This window comes from Petaurus breviceps, unplaced genomic scaffold (assembly GCF_028583685.1).
Source record: "Petaurus breviceps papuanus isolate PSGF00001 unplaced genomic scaffold, PetGlider_PUasm1.0 90775, whole genome shotgun sequence".
NCBI lineage: Eukaryota > Metazoa > Chordata > Mammalia > Diprotodontia > Petauridae > Petaurus > Petaurus breviceps.
In genome coordinates this window covers 15,500,152-15,516,646 of record NW_027187342.1, presented here as the reverse complement: position 1 = coordinate 15,516,646, position 16,495 = coordinate 15,500,152, and the positions used below count along the sequence as shown (strand labels likewise).

General features: G+C 38.2%; 1 long non-coding RNA gene across 1 annotated transcript; it reads right to left on the bottom strand.

Moving 5' to 3' along the window:
- Positions 1–4,459: 4,459 nt before the first annotated feature.
- On the bottom strand, positions 4,460–13,410 carry LOC138146959 (uncharacterized). Its single transcript, XR_011164676.1, has 4 exons — positions 13,309–13,410; positions 12,373–12,901; positions 11,965–12,110; positions 4,460–5,282 (listed from the first exon to the last, which is right to left on the bottom strand). It is a non-coding gene; the product is annotated as an uncharacterized lncRNA (long non-coding RNA).
- Positions 13,411–16,495: the final 3,085 nt, after the last annotated feature.

Below are 16,495 nucleotides of genomic sequence, written 5' to 3'. Positions count from 1 at the left end.
TAATTTTTTCCAGCAGATGTTTTAATATGGACAAACATCTATATTTTGATCAATCAATGATTCTATTACCGTTGATATTTCCTTCATCAGTGGAGATTGCAGCATATTCATACATTTAATTTTATGTAATTCTTTTTTATGTTTTCTTTTTTGGAGGGGGAAGGCAAGGCAATTGGGATTAAGTGACTTGCCCAAGGTTACACAGCTAGTAAGTGTGACAAGTGTCTGGGGTCATTTTTGAACTCAGGTCCTACTGACTCCAGGGCTGGTGCTTTATTCACTGGGCCACTGAACTGCCCCAATTTTATATAATTCTTACTAGCCTCAGATGCTTATTAGCTGTGTAACCCTGGATGAGTCACTTAACCTTGTTTGACTCAGGTTCTGGAGAAGGAAATGGCAAACCACTCTAGTATATTTGCCTGGAAATCCCCAAAGAGTGTTGTGAAGAGTCAGATATGACTGAAAAACAATTCTTATCTGTATGTCCATATGCCAGGCACTGTGCTAAAGACATTACAAATATTATCTCATTTGATTCTCACCATGACCATGTGAAATAGGTTCTATTACCCTAGAAGGACTACAGGCATCATTACTTCCATTTTATAGATGAGGAAACTGAGATTCAGGGAGATTAAGAAAGTTGCCAATACTCATACAGTTAGTATCAGAGATAGGATTTGAACCCAAATCTTCCTTCCTTCCAGCTTCCAGACTTTCTTTCTAGGTCAACATATAATACGGTGAATCTAGGTGGGGATGGGCTTACTTTAGGTTTATAGCATATAGGTATCTCTTGTATATAATTTGAAAGAAATTAGAAGGCCACATTACCTATTATCTTTCTGATTTGACCCCAGCACAAGGTCTAGGACAGTGTTGCCTAAATTCACATCTTTGCACAGAGGACCAAAACTAGGTCATGTATTCATTCAGTAAGAATTTAATAAGTGCTTACAACATTCCAGGCATCATACTGGAAAAACAAGGACAAATCGGCAAAAATTTTTGACTGATGAAACCATAGATCCATTGAAGTCCTGAAGAGAATAGTGTATACTATCCTTAGTTTGTTTCCTCAATGTGAAAGCAAATTGTTTTCCTAGCCACTGGGAGACAGGAAGTTTCATACAGTAGTTAGTGTCTGAACGAGGATTTGAAGTCAGGTCTTTTGACATTCTGCCACCATATCTTGGATTCAAGTACTTTTTGTATTGGGAAAATTGTAGGTGTGACTGATCAAACTTAGAGAGTTTCTTGACTTAGAGACTCATAGAATGATGAAGAGAATGCAATGGAAGAGAGAGGAGAGAAATAAGAGTAGAGACAACTTATGAAATAAAAAGGAACAGTGAAGCATATGCAAGTAACCAAGAGTTTAGACTGGGGTAGGAGAGGAGAGAATTTGAGGAAAATCACTAATGGAAAAAAAAAAAAGTTATTTTGATATGATCATGACAACTAGTCTTGAAATGTGAATGAGGCCACTCAAGGAAATGTTGCATGAGTTGAGTGCATATTATCCAAATCACACATAAGACCTTTACTGGGGGTAGAAAAGATGTAAATTTTATGAATGAACCATTGGATGTGGAGAGAAACTGCTTCTAGGTTATGAAATGTCCAGCAGTTAGTGGAATCAATGGTTAATTCCCTGGATTCCATACTTGACTAATATTAGGACAGGCTCTGGCCATGATGGAACAATGGAAAGAAAAGGGAGAGTTTGATTTTTACCCCCCAAGATGATGAGTGATCTGAGACCTATTTCCCTCCCCTAATTTCTTATGATATGAATGAGCTAAGGTTAAGATTCCAAAGGAAGCAAATAGGCTTATTAAAAATCTTCAAGTTGAAAGGCTAGATTGGAATGCTACCTGATATGTTATTCTATGAGTAGGAAAACTTGCCATAGATATGAAATCTACTAACACCCTGCTATTCTGAGAAGGAAACTTTGAATTCTTATAGCTTAGATCAAGGAGGCTATAAAGTGCATATCATGCTAAATAAATTTTGACCCATCGTCTACATCATTGAAAATGTCCCTAATCTACAGATTGACAAAAAATGTATTTTAAACAGCATTTTTAGAAATAATATGGAAATAATTTAGAATATAATTTAGAAATAATCAACTACACTTTTGTTTACTTCATCAAACCAATTTCTATTGCTCTAAGTGCTTTGATGTTTCTCTTTTTTTGAGAATAGAATTTTATTGCAGCAAAATATGCAACATAAACATCAATTGAGCTCCTCTTTTTGATAGATGAGGAAACAAACCCACAGAGGTCTAGTGACTTAGCTAATGTCTCACAGATGTGTAATGATGAAGTAAGGACTAGAACCTATGTCTCATGACTCCCAATCCACGGTTCTCTCTAGTCAGTTTTATATTATAAACATCAAGGCATGTGAAGTTGTCTATGTAGAGGGGAGAGAAAAGGTTTGAGATACATCCCTTCCCTTTACTTTGCATTTAAATGTTTGCTTGTTATTGCTATGCTAAATGACTTAAGGAAGATAACTAAAACACCAGGCTTTCAAATGCCCAGTAGGAAAATAAACTTTTTTGCATTCTAATTCTATAGTGTCTCTGTGATTTCATTATTGACAAATTCTTGCCAATTTGTCTTTGTCTTCCCAGAGCCTGGCATAATACCTATTTATGGAAAGCATCTAATGAATACTTGTTGAATGAATAAATATATGCATAGATATATTCATTTATTACATATGCATATGCATGTATTATATATGTATGCACATATAGACATATATGTATGCCCTCTAACAATGCAAGTTTCCTCCCATCTATACTTGTCCATCCAGTACAAACTCTTGTCCGTATTCTTCTGTGTGTTCACCTTTGGTACTTCCTTACTTTATCTTTCCATTGGTAGATACCAATGGATTTCTAGATTGTCCTTCCTTCCCACCCAGTATATGACTGGCACATTTGTCCCCCATCATACATTTCTCTGATATCTTTGGTACCTCTTCTATTACGTATTTCCTAACTTGTAACATATGGTAACCTCCTCAAATGCACAAGGAACCACTAATCACATGTCTGCATGTTTACAGATAGACAAACTTCCACCCAACTGTATATTTAGTCTGAAATTTGTGATTTTTTAGCCTTGCATAGTAGAGTGTTGGTCTCGAGAGCTATCTCCATCCTGATTACCAATTTGAGCTATTCTTAGTTACCCATGATATGACAATATATGACAAAGATAATGAAAGCTATAAACATAGATACTGGCTGGAATTTCCACATTGCATCACAACTGTTCATTTTAATTGCTACCCCACCACATAGCTGTGAGAACCTAGAGAGTCAAAGAGGAAGTTTTTTGGTTTTTGTTTTTTTTTTTTGCTTTTTGGAGGGCACTTGGGGTTAAGTGAATTGCCCAAGGTCACACGACTAGTTTTTATGTTAAGTGTCTGAGGCTGGATTTGACCTTAGGTCCTCCTGACTCCAGGGCCCGTGCTAGAGCTCTCTGCACCACCTAGCTGCCTGCTTTTTTTTTTTAAGACCTTTATAAAAACACTGGAGCCTCAATTATTAACTTATATTCCAGGATCTTCACCAAAATTCTACCTTTTTATGTGACTATGGCTTCTAATATCTTTCTTGGTATTTTAGTAAAATAAAATCCATTGAATGGAAAGCAAAATGGATCAGATATATACTTAATTCCTTTATAGTGAAGTATGATGTTAAATTTCCTGTGTAGTATTAGGTAACAGAAATATTGGTCACCATACACTGACTGGGAAGAAAATCTGTGCAGGAATGAATCATGGGAGCTCAAGTCCTCTTTCTTCCATTCTTCCTCTCAGTCCTCATAGGTGGTTTGTTTCTCCCTCAGAACTCATGTCAGGTGCCACCTTAGGCATGAAGCCTTTTCTGACCTCCACATTTGCTGGTGCTTCCCACCTTGCTACATCCTTCCCCAAATTGCCTTGTGTCTCTGTTTTATTCACCTTATATATACATTTTGGCTTCCATCCTAAAAGCTATTATACTCTTAATGACAGAGGATGTCTCCTTATTGCCTTTGTATCACCAGTGCTTAATCCAGTACCTGGTCCATAGAAATAACTGCATCAATGTTTGTGGTTTGATTGACTCAACATGTAGGGCATTTTAATGCTGACCTGGTTTGGATCTGTCATTGTACAGTTCCCAAGGTTAAAATTTCTTAAGGGTGATAAAGACTTTCTTTGCCAAGGAGGTGAGTTTTGAACTTGTTATCTGTATTTTACTTCAAAATTAAAAAAAAAAAATCTCTCCTTGCTAAAATGTGAAACTAAAGGGGGAATAAGCAACTACTGCTTTTTTTCCTCATAATTCTTCTACTAGACCAAGTAACTGTACTCAGAGCTTCCGAGATATACTATTAACTTTATTTTTTCAATTTACTTTTTTTTGAGGATAGGGGCATTACATGCTTTGTAAAAGAAAAAAATGTTTTAAGTAAATATTTTCATAAAAGTAAAAATTTTGAAGTATTTCTAATAAAAAAAATAAACATTTGCATGAGGTTTTCAGACCCTTCTTTTGAAACTAATTTCCAGATGGAATTACCCTGAAAGAAGCTAATATTCTGCCTGCAAAATGCTGATTAAAGTAGGTAGTCAGTGAATATGAGACCCAGGGCAGCTCTGGATTTTAAAGTAGGCAAGCTAAGTAAACTGGGTCATTGAATCAACCTCCTTTTACCCACAATCCCTAGATATTTGCATGCCACCAATGAGAGGTGACCAGGACTCTGTGACTGAATGACCTTGTTTCATTAGAGCTGGCAGTCTCTGGCTTTTATATTTTTAAAATACTTAAAGTCCTTCTTGTGTGGAAAGAGTAATTCCTTGCAAAATATCCCAGCCCCCTTTTCCTTTAATCCCTATTGCTCTTCTCCTTCCACCTGAGACTCTAAGGGGTTAATCTATCTGATGATCTCATTTAGACTATTTCTGAGAGGCTTCTTGATTTATTAAAGTGTCTGGGGCTATCTTGCCTAAGGATGACATCCAAGTGTGGGTTGGTGGTTAAGAGGGCCAAGAGAATATTTTCTCTTTGTTTGTATCCACAATACACCAACTACTTGGTCCATTCTTGGAACTTTTCAAGGTAAAATCTTTTTCTGCGTGTATTTTTCTTCAAAGTGTTGTCATTTCTGCTTATTTCCCCCTTCACTCTTTTCTCCATTTCTCCAAAGTCAGATGCAATCTTCGGTTCAGATGCCCTCTCTAGCAGACAAGGGAGGCTGTGGAAGATGTAAATAAAATAGTAAAGTGGGTCTTTGCTGTCTCTCCATCTCCATTTCAATTTCCACTCCTGGGTTATAATACCCATCATGCAGTATACTCCAGCTACCCCTCTAACACCAGGGTCTCCCACTATGATACTATCAATGAAGGTTTTATCTTTGTGAGCAGTACCCTATGTTCAAGATCTTTCCTAAGCTTATAATGGCTATTAGTTCAATTCAATAATCATTGATTAAATACCTACTGTATTCAAGGCACTGTGCTAGGCCCTGGAGATATCAAGGTTTAAAAAAAATGCTCTAATAGCAAGACATTTATATTTTGCTTGGGGATATAAAATGTAAACAGATAAATAAAGTATAATGGTATTTCAGCAGAGAGGATCTAGAAAAACACTTAAGGAGGAAGCAGCAAGATAGCCAGACTCAAGATAAGAGCTCCTTCAGAGCCTTGCCCTGGGGGCTAATCTGAGAAACTAATTCAAACTAAGGTATTAATGGTTGATGGTTCTTTATTGCTAACTCTTTCAGAGTAGAATTAATAGGAAATATGAATGCTTAAATATGAAAGTTATTACTTTGTGAAGAGTAACATAGGTCCAGAGGAGGGCAAAGTAGTACACATTGTTTTTTGGAGGGGGCAAAGTAGGACAATTGGGGTTAAGTGACTTGTCCAAGGTCACACAGCTAGTAAATGTTAGGTGTCTGAAGCCGCATTTGAATTCAGGTCTCCTGACTCCAGGACCCTGCTCTACTCACTGTACTACCTAGCTGCCCCTAAGGATATAGATTCTTTGTGTCTATTTAGAAGACCGGTCCTTAGAGAACACTGAATTTGGAGTAAGAATGTAAGTTCAAATCCCAGGTCTGTTCCATTACATGTGTAGCCTTCAGCAAGTCACTTAGCCACTCAAGGTTTCATTCTTATCAGTACTTAGTGAGTAGAATTTGGTTCCCTCCACCCAGCTCAGTTGTTTTAATAACTGAAAGATCCATAAAAGCTTATAATAGATGATTAATGTCCTAAAGAAGTGGGGTTTAACTCCTGTTATCATTTTACAAGATGTGAAAAAGGTTTTGTTCTTATTGAATTAGAAAGGCAGCTTGTCATTGACTGGTAAAAGATTTGGCTGTGCCCCATTAGACCTTACAAAGTTAATTCTCTCTGCTCTACATTGAGTTAAGGTATAATTTGAGACAGAGAGGAGACTTGGGTATGTGAGTTCTGTGCCACTACCAGAGAGCAGATTGGGGATGGGAGGATTTGGATCTTCTCCCCCTCTCATTGGATATGGAACCATACAATGGAGTCAGTCACCCAGTAGGACAGCTAGGTGGCACAGTGGATAGAGTGCTGGACCTGGAGTCAGGAAGACTCATCTTCCTGAGTTGAAATCTGGCCTCACACACTTACTAGCTGTGTGACTGTGGCCAAGTCACTTGATTCTGTTTGCTCATCTGTAAAATAACTTGTAAAAGGAAATGGCAAACCACTCCACTATCTTTGCCAAGAAAACCCCAAATGGGGTCATGAAGAGTCAGACAGGACTGTAAAATTACTGAACTAACAACAATAACAAGGAGACACTAGATGCAGCAGAGAGCAGAGAGATAGTCACAGATAATGAGAGCTGGTAGGGTTGTAGGCTAAGAAGCACTCTCCAGAAACATGACTTCTGGCAGTAGAGAAGAGAGCAAATTATGCATTCAAGTGATAACAGACCCTGTCAGCTAACATTTCAGCTGAAAATATGAGCTGATCTTGGGAACCCAATTCAATCACCTAACTGGCAGAGATTCTCTGCCTGGGAGCTGAAGGGGGGGGGGATGTTGAAAAGTAAGGGCACAACTAAGATTAATGGGGACAGGTTGGGAGGAGAGTTCAAAATAGAAAATGGGACTTGAAGGAAGCCAGGAAAGCCACGAAGCATATATAAGGAGGGAAAACATTCCAGGCGTGGCGAACAGTCACTGGAGACCCAGTGTCACTGTATGGAAGAACACATGTGGGAAGTATGGGACAAGGGTGGGGCAGTGGGGTTACAGTTTGTCAAAGACTTTGAATGTCAAACAGGATTTTATATTTGATCTTGGAGGTAATATGAAGCCGCTGGAGTTTATTGAGTTGGTGTGTGGGGAGCCTTTCTACTCCCCAAGTGTGACCCAGTCAGATTTACTCTTTAGGAAGATGAATTTGTAACAGCTGAGTGGAGGACATACTGAAGTAGAGACAGATTAGTGTCTATGAGACCAACCAGCAAGCTATTGTAATAGCATAGCCCTGAGGTGATAAAGGCCTGCTTAGCAAAGGCATGATCACTAGTAGGGGCTCATGAGCCATATTTTTAGGAGTGTAGACCCAAAGAGTACTCATTTGGAACCTAAAGGATTATTAGTTACCCACACTGGGAACTGAACCTGCAAACTTAAGAGTGCCATGTTGGGAAATTAGTTCCTGGAGGGGATGCTACAAATAGAAAGACAGCTGGGCTAGACCGTCTCGAAGGTCTCTTCTTGGCTAAATCCTATGATCCTAAGTCTTAACCAAGTTATTTAACTTCAAAGGGCTTAGGCTTCCTCATCCATAAAGTTATGGGATTAGATTACATGAGTACTAAATTCCCTTCCAGCTGTAATAGTCTACAACTTGATAGCTCAAACCATTTAGAATCACTGGATTTCAGAGTTGGAATGGACCTCATAGGTTATTGAATCCAAGATTTACCTGAAAAAGAAGCCCAATTACATCACTGCCCCCCATATAAACAGGTGCCTACTTTGCTAACATATAAGACTGGCCCTGGGAGAAAAAACCTGTTTTAAGAAAAAGTGGTTCGGAAAAGGTGAATGGAAATTGTCTCAATAGTTTAGAAAATATTAAAATGCAGTCCTTTATTTCCCAACAATCTGATTTTCACAATAAGTGATTCATTCCTTTGCCTTGACTTACAGGTGATTAACGATCTCTGAACAGCAAATTCAGGAACTCTAGAAACAGCAATAGAGCTTTTCCTGCTTTCTAGGACAGGTATTATCCTGGCTTGGGAATGCACTCACTGAATCTTGTTTCCAAATGGAATGTCAGCATTTCTATATTCAGACTCTGACAGCAACCTTCAAGACTTAATGAGAGAGTCATGCACAGTGGCAAGAGTCCTGACTCTGGAGTCAGAGGAGGTGGTTCATTTCTTTCTCAGTAATAACTATGTAATATCCCTGGGACTCAGTTTCCTCAAGTGTAACATGAGAGAGTTGCCTCCCTACGGTGCCTCTCAAGTCCCTTTCAATTCTCTATCTATAACCTGTGATCATATAAGACTGCAAACAAGTAATTAACTTTCTTTTCAATCTCAATTCCTCTCCTATAAAGCAGCTGGCATCATAAGGGCATTCACCACTCATGCCAATGTAACCCCTTTCAAGTGGATCTCCATCTGAGTCATTGGTATTTACATTTTTGATATAAATGTGCTACTCTCACATTTTTTCTTCCCTTCCTGATGCACACTTTCATAGCAGGAAAACAAAAACAATTTGGAGGGAATGAGGCAACACTTCTACGGGGTTTATTGGCAGGGAGCAGTGAAGAGCAATCTTGCTACCAAATAGAGGATATTGATAAGGAGACTAAATTCATTTGAATTCACTAAAACTCAGTTAGGGGTATATTGTATTAAGTGAAATGCCATTACTAGAGGGCCCGGGGAAAAAATGTATGCCAAGCCATGAGAGCTTTTCAGCTCACTGGAAGGCAGCCATTATGCCCACGCACTACATTTGATGACTTCGAAATAGAGATAATTTCTGCATAGATCGTAAAGGGACTGTAGAATGGTTAGGCAAAGCCCCAGGAATGCCAGCGTAAGTGGTATAGCCCCAGAGCGAGACAGTGCAAGAAAGAAACCCCTTGTAGCAGCCAGCTCAGAGTTTTCGGGGATGAATCCAAACTTCCCATAAAGGACTCCTTTCATGGAGATTGTGACACATTGGGGGTATTTAAGGAACTTCACACCAAGCAGTAACAACATTATTCCATGACCTTTTGCAAAGCATCCTACTCTTTCTAGGGAGGATGTGAGTTGGCCTCTTGTTTTATTAAGCTCTTTTAACCTTTATATTTAGAAAATTTCCCCTGCTGACAGAAGTGCCTTGTTCTAACAGTGACTTTGGGCCTATCCTAAGAGTGCAAGTGAAGCCTGCTCCTTTCTGCATCTCAGTGAGTGGAATGAGAAACATGGTGGGTTTTGGGTTTTTTTTTTTTTCATTTTTGCGTTTTTGCATTTTTTTCTCCAACCTAGGATCTCTTTCCCAAAGGTTCTGTGGGGGGCTCCTCACTTGGTTTCTTTTGTACTTACATTAATAGTCCTTGTAAGCAAGGACACCCTGTGTTTTTTTTTAAACCACCCATTTCAGTGCTGTGTATAAATCTTGTTCAGGATATTCAGACTAAGGGAGTACCTTATCTAACAGGCACCAGAGCAGACTTTCACACACACTTTTCACCTGTGACAATAGCAGCCCAGAGTTCTGTCCTCGTCTACAATGGAATAAATGTAATATCTCATGTCACCTAACTCTCTCTCTTATTTATGCCAAATTCTTCAGGGTTCTATATTTTAAGCCTTGCTTCCTTCCAGAATGGCACTGAAACAGGGGTTGGGTTCAAGTGAAAATCATTTTAAAGAAAAAATTCTGTAATTCATGCATTTATCGATTCAAATGGGAAAGAATCTTAGAGTGTCATCTAGTAAAGCCCTTTCATTTTACAGATGAGAAAACTGGCTCCTATAACAAGGGATATGACTTGTTCAAGGCCATCCAAAAAGAAGGTGGAAGAAATGGAATTCGAACCTACATCCTCTGGCTCCAAGATCTACCAATGCTGCCAGTTTCCATAGTAGCAACATGCTTCATATTATTATTATTATTTTTAATACTAACTCATTTTAGACTGTCTGGGAAGCCAGGGAAATCATACTTTGCATGTATGATCAGAAGTATGGTGATAACTACCAAAGCTGCATGAAACTATTTGAGACAATTCAGGTCGTCGGTAAACAGGGCTAATTGCTAGTTAGGGGGATATTATGAGTAATTTACTGCCCATTGAGGACTTCTCCCTAAAAACGAGCTTTTTTTTTTTTTTTTTTTGCTGAGACCTTGCATACTAATGTAGAGAACCTATTGGAATTGTGAGCACAGAGGATATCATCAGATGCCCACCCTCTCCACAAAAGTAACAAAGGCAATAATAGAATGGAACCTTCTTTCAGAACAATAATTTCTCATTTACATGGCAACTCTTGCTCACCAAAATGGCCTCTCTATTGTTGAACTGATTCAGTTGGTAGTGATGGGCAAAGGGGAAATAGCAAAACACATAAGCAATAACCAATTAACCCAAGACTCATATAAATATGACCATCAAGTTTGTGTATACACACATGTATGTGTATACATATATATGTATATGTTTGATATATGTATATTAGGTACATACGTATATATATATATATATAACACTCACCCTCCAGATTTTAAAAAGCTTAAATCTACTAATTTGCTGTCTCTTTTGAAGAAAGGAGAAACAATTTTGCAAAATGTTAAGATGCCTTAACTTTTGCAGTCATCCAGAATATTTTTCTTAAGGCTAGGGGAAGAAGAGAGAAGAACAAATCAGGAGAAGAAACCTAGGGAATATTTCATATTTAAATGCAGTAGAAGAACCACCACAAAAAGGGGACTGAAAGATGAAAAGGAAAACAAGAGAAGGAGACTTCTTAAATCATCCTTTGAGTAAATATTAACTATGCCAAAGGGCATCATGGGGTCGAAGGTCATACAGTAGCCTGGCTGTTGGGTGGTCAGCCAGGGTACTTAGAACCTACCCCTTTATAAGAAAATTATTGAGATTATTAAGCCAGTTTCAGGTCAGCTACTGTCCTTCTACCTACAGTGTCATCCCAGCAATAACTGCACAATACCCTTTCATGGTTCAGGAAAATGGCCTTTGCCAGGGCTAACAGAGAACCATCCTTCAGAAGCAAAGTAAATATTAGTCTTATGGCAGAATCAAGGAAATCTTTGGGTCTGGATATGTACTTTTGTCAAAGCTTAAAATCAGCACAAAAAGCATTTTGGTGTGATTACTTTGTGTTTGGGACACTGTCTGCATCCTGCAAGACTGCCTGAGTCTGGACCATGGTTGTTCTGTGTTGGATCAAAAATGTCTGGAAGTAGATGACCTTTCCTAATGAGCTTATGTTTAAGAATCTGATAGGTCAAAAATGGGTGCAATTCAGCCATCTCTTTGAAATAATTTTTTGGGGGATCCAGATGTTAAGAAAGCAGTATGATCAAAAGCCAGATTCCCTTCATATCTGCCTCAAAGACAAATTAGGAGAATGCATAATAAAGTAATCAAGGCAAGCATAGGTTTCCTTGCATGAAAAACAACATTCATTAAGCTTCTTACTGTATGCAAAGCACTAGGGATAGGGACTAGGTCTGTGATCTCATTGGTAATAATAGCTAACATTTATATAAGGCTTTAAGGTTTGAAAGGCATTTGACAAATATTATCTCATTTTATCCTCACAAGAATCCTGGGCATTAGGTGCAATTATTATTCCCATCAACAGAGGAGGGAACTGAGACAGATTGAGATTAAGTGACTTACTCAGGGTCACACAGCCAGTGTGTGTCAGAGGTCTTGAACCTAGGTCTTGGCTATTTTAGGTCCAGCTTTCTACTCCATGATATGTCTCTACGTGCCAGGGGCACAAATTCAAAGGTGAGATAGTTGTTCCCTGAAGCAAGGTAGACCTTAAGAGAAGCAAATACCGTAGTATAAGAGAATATCCAGGGAAGGGTATTTTGGTTTCAGAAGTCACAGGTATAAGGAGTAAAACCATAGTGGAGTAGATTGACACACTATTTCTAGAAGTAATTGAAGTTTTGATTTATTTATTCTTCTAGATAAACTGAAAGTAGGGCATAAGGATGCGTGAGGAAATAAGATGGATATCAATGGCCAGGGTTGATGGCAGCACTCAGCCTTGATATAGTGGGCCAGGGAAGCACTTACCCATCTGAGGAATAAGAGTTCCAGGGCTGAAAGGGTTCAGGTCACCAGGAAATGATCTCTGATCCAGAAGATGTCATATCAGGGCAAATAACAAGACAGCACAGGCAAGCAAAAAAAATCAAGGTATGGAATTGTAGAAAAATTAAAATATTTTCACATGATAATTAATTTGTCTCAGACCTGTCACATCATTGACATCAAGATCTCTTGATGAAGAAGTTTCCTCCTGTAGATAAAGAACTGTTCTGATGTTAGAGTCTAACATATTTACCTGGGTTTTTGAGGTCAAGTTCCTTGACTTGCTCAGACAGAATTAGAACCCAAATATTCCTGACTCTGAGGCTGGATTATTGTCCACTATGCCGTGTAGCCTGGGTGTCCCACTTAGTTGGATTGTCTAGGACTCCAGTGTTCTGGCAGACTGGATTTTCTATCTTCTCTGTTGAGACAACTCTCCCCAAGGTCACGGTTGACCTCCTTTACACCAAATTCATGGCACTTTTTTTTTTTGGTCTGTATCTTCTTTGAACTGTATGAAACAATTGACACATTTTTTTTATATTTCTTAGTTCTTATTTTGGCATCTGAGACACTGTCCCTTCCTCTCTCTCTTTTGTTACCTCCTCATCCTTCCACCAGAAATAGATGTTCCCTCACCCCTACTTTAAATTCCTGTCCTTGAACCAACACTCTTACCTTCTCTTTCTGTATTCCCTCCCTTGATACTCTCATCTACCCTTATTGATTGAATCATTGTCTCTGTCTAGAACATTCCTTCATCTGTATCTCTACCCCAAATCTTTCTTTGAGGTCCAATACTATATTTCCAGTTACCTGTTAAACATCATTACCCACAGGTTGTATTGGACCTTTGACTCAAGAGATCTACAATTGAATTCATTATCTTTCCTCCTCTATATTTGTGCCATTCCTCACCATTATTTTTCTATGTATGTCAATGGTACCACTCTCCTCTAGTCCCCTGAGATGCGTCTTTGATCTTTCTGTGACCTCACCCTGTAATGTCAAAAGAGTTTTGAGAGCCCTGTTGTATCTGCCTCTACAGTCTCTCTCCCAACTGGCCCCTCCTTCCTCATTTCAAAAGCAACTGCTATATCTTAAACCCTCCCCTCATCTCATCTGAACTATTGCAAAAGCTTCCCCAGCTACCTCCAGTAACACTACTAAATAATCTTCTTAAATGCACCAATATGATCATGTCACTCTCCTAAATTAGAGTCCCTCATTGCCTATGGAATAAAACATATATCCCTGTTCATAACATGCAAGGCCGCCTGTACTGGGGGCCTCTAATCTTCTTTCCTGAAATTCACTCCCCTTTACACTCCCCTTGCTAAACTCTTCAATTAATTTATTAATTAATATAATAATATATAATAATAAATTCATCAATTATTAATTAATTAAATTCTTTAGTAATTATTCTATTCTCATTCTACTTCTACCCATCTCTGTGATTTTGCTCATTTTATCCCTCTTCTTTTTTTTAAATGTTAGAGGAATCTTTTTATCACATGTATCTTGCACATAGAAAACACAGTAAATGTTTGTAAAAATGAAATGTTTCTGGTTAACCTGAGTGTTCATACATCCTACTTCCTGTTACCATCTATCTAAGCTCTGAATCTATTTTCCTGACCTAGTAGGTATAATGTACTGAATCTAATTAAATTATTCTTTCCTTAGTAATTGCCTTTGGGTTTTAAAATAATCAACAAGAATATTAATAATTATTTAGATGTTTAAAGTATAAGAAATTGACCTGTGTGAAAAATGATTTTACGATATAATCTAAAAGTTGTTTGTATGTTTGTTTCACTAAGTTTCCTGCTTTAATCTTGTTTTCCTAAGATTAAAATATATCCTAAAATTTTGTGTTGGGAAGAGGGGAAAAATTCCAGTTAACAGAGGGTTCCAAATAGGTAGGGCCCAATTAACTGAGATTTTATAAATTTATATTTCTTATCACAGGTCTTTATTTTCAATGAATGTAGAGGAGTGAAATAAAGGTTCTATTCTTTTAGCTCATTTAACCCCATTGGAAATAAGCTTAACCTTTCAGCAGTAGCTTGCTTAGCATCCCTTAGCTAGTGCTTAGACTTTCTAGCTTGGTCTATTCTGAATCTGGAATTAAAAGACTTCTCATCTGAACACAGCCACTGTGCATATCTCTTCATTCCTGATTGATAACTCTAATACACAGGATTTTTTTTTTTTTGAGCAAGCACTACATTATGATGTAACCAACAGGGCAATTCACAGCAATAACTAGTTTAACTGGTTTTTCTCACTCAATTAGCCATTTGTTTATGTAGATTTATTGTTGACTTACCAACTCATCCTGTTAAGATAAATATGTGCAGAAAATGTGGGCTATCTTGGGGCTCTGCTATGTTTCACATGGAAGAGAGTGGAGAACACCTACTTGAAAGCACAGTGGCAGAATGTTGGCTATCCAATTATGTTTCATGAAGTCCAGCAGCAGGATTGCTGTGGTTACCACTCCTGAGACAAGTCTGTGGTGATCTTAATACTACTGAACACTGACCAATACTCATCATGTTCACTCCATTGTATTCTACTATGTTTTAAAAGTGACCATGCTTTGCCAAATTATGGTACTAACTATACCAAGGAATTTGGCAAATGCAGGACTAAGAAAATGTTTTCAACAGGAAGAATGTCAAAATGCATTTAATCTCCCCCAAATGCAAAACAACTGATTCACTGGTAGTTTCGATATATCAAGCGTATGATATCTAAGCCAGGAATAACTAAGCATGTGTTATTTTTAAGGCAAGGAATCTTGTTTGGGCTTGAGAATTTTTAACAACTAATTTATGGCTGAGAAACTTTACGTTAGTAACTTCATGAGAATATTTTAAACCAAGTCCACATGATATTAAAATAAGTTAAAATATATGTAAAATTTATGAGAGAATGTCAGGTGTAATGCTTGATAAAGTAAGCTTAATGCTTTCGAAATTTATCTTCAGGCTGAAAAAGCCAACTCCTGCAATTCTGGGCTACAGTATAATTTTAGAAACCCTTTTCTGTAAAGACATTCTTTTATTAATGAGATCAACTCGGGCAAGCTGAAAGAGGTAACTTCCTAAAGAATCCAGGGGGACAAACAAGGCACAGAATGGGAAGTCAGAATGTGGTATTTAAAAATAAAATTAAAAAAAAAATACTCCGAGACAGTTTTGCGCTATTCATTCCTGGGGAAAAAGGTGAAAAATCTGTCCTCAAAAAACTTTTGATTTGTGTCTGTTTGGTGCATTCTTTCTACTGGGAACCCTGCTACATTCTGTGAACAAGTAAAGAGTTTGTGGCTGACAAGGGCCGTACATCACTCTGAACACTCCTCATTCACAGTGGGTGTGTCCTGTTGTTACATTGTCTGGCACTCCATATTATTGTGACAGGTCTCAGTAAAAATGTGCCATCAGGCCCCCGGAAAATGCATAGAGTAGAAGCCTCATTGGCCAGTAGGTCACACCCTGATGTTACCAGCTGAAGTGATGCATTGGGTTGATCAGCTCTGTGGTGAACAGCAGCGGATCTGTGTATGGCAGAATGTATTGCATTGTGACTCAGTCTCTATCTGTCTCTGACTCTCTTTTTCTATGTCTCTGTCTGTCCATCTCATTTGAAATCCAAATTCTCCTCCTGCAACAAAGACCACTTGACTTTAACTTAATCAGTCAGTGTAAAGGATTGACAGTGGCAATAGTGAGTCACAGGCCAGGGTACCATAGACAACTTGATACCCAGAAACATTCTAGCCTACTTCATTTCCAGAATCTCTCTGAATTCCCAGCTTGCTTTGAGATTCGGTTTCTTTGGTTCCCATTCTAAAAGCAGGGGCCTGACATGTGGTTGGTGGGAGCCTGAGCAGATGAGCGAAGCTGAGAATTCCTATGGCCGCTGATTTGAAAGCAGTCACTTTGCAAATGTCTTAATTCCTGATTCTTGTCTCTAATGTGCAGAAGGCTTTTGAACAAGCATGGCATTCTGAAACAAAGTTGGACATAAGGAAATGTCTAAGTGATTGATTTTATATCTGTCACATCTCTTTCCAACCACTTCTTCAATTCTG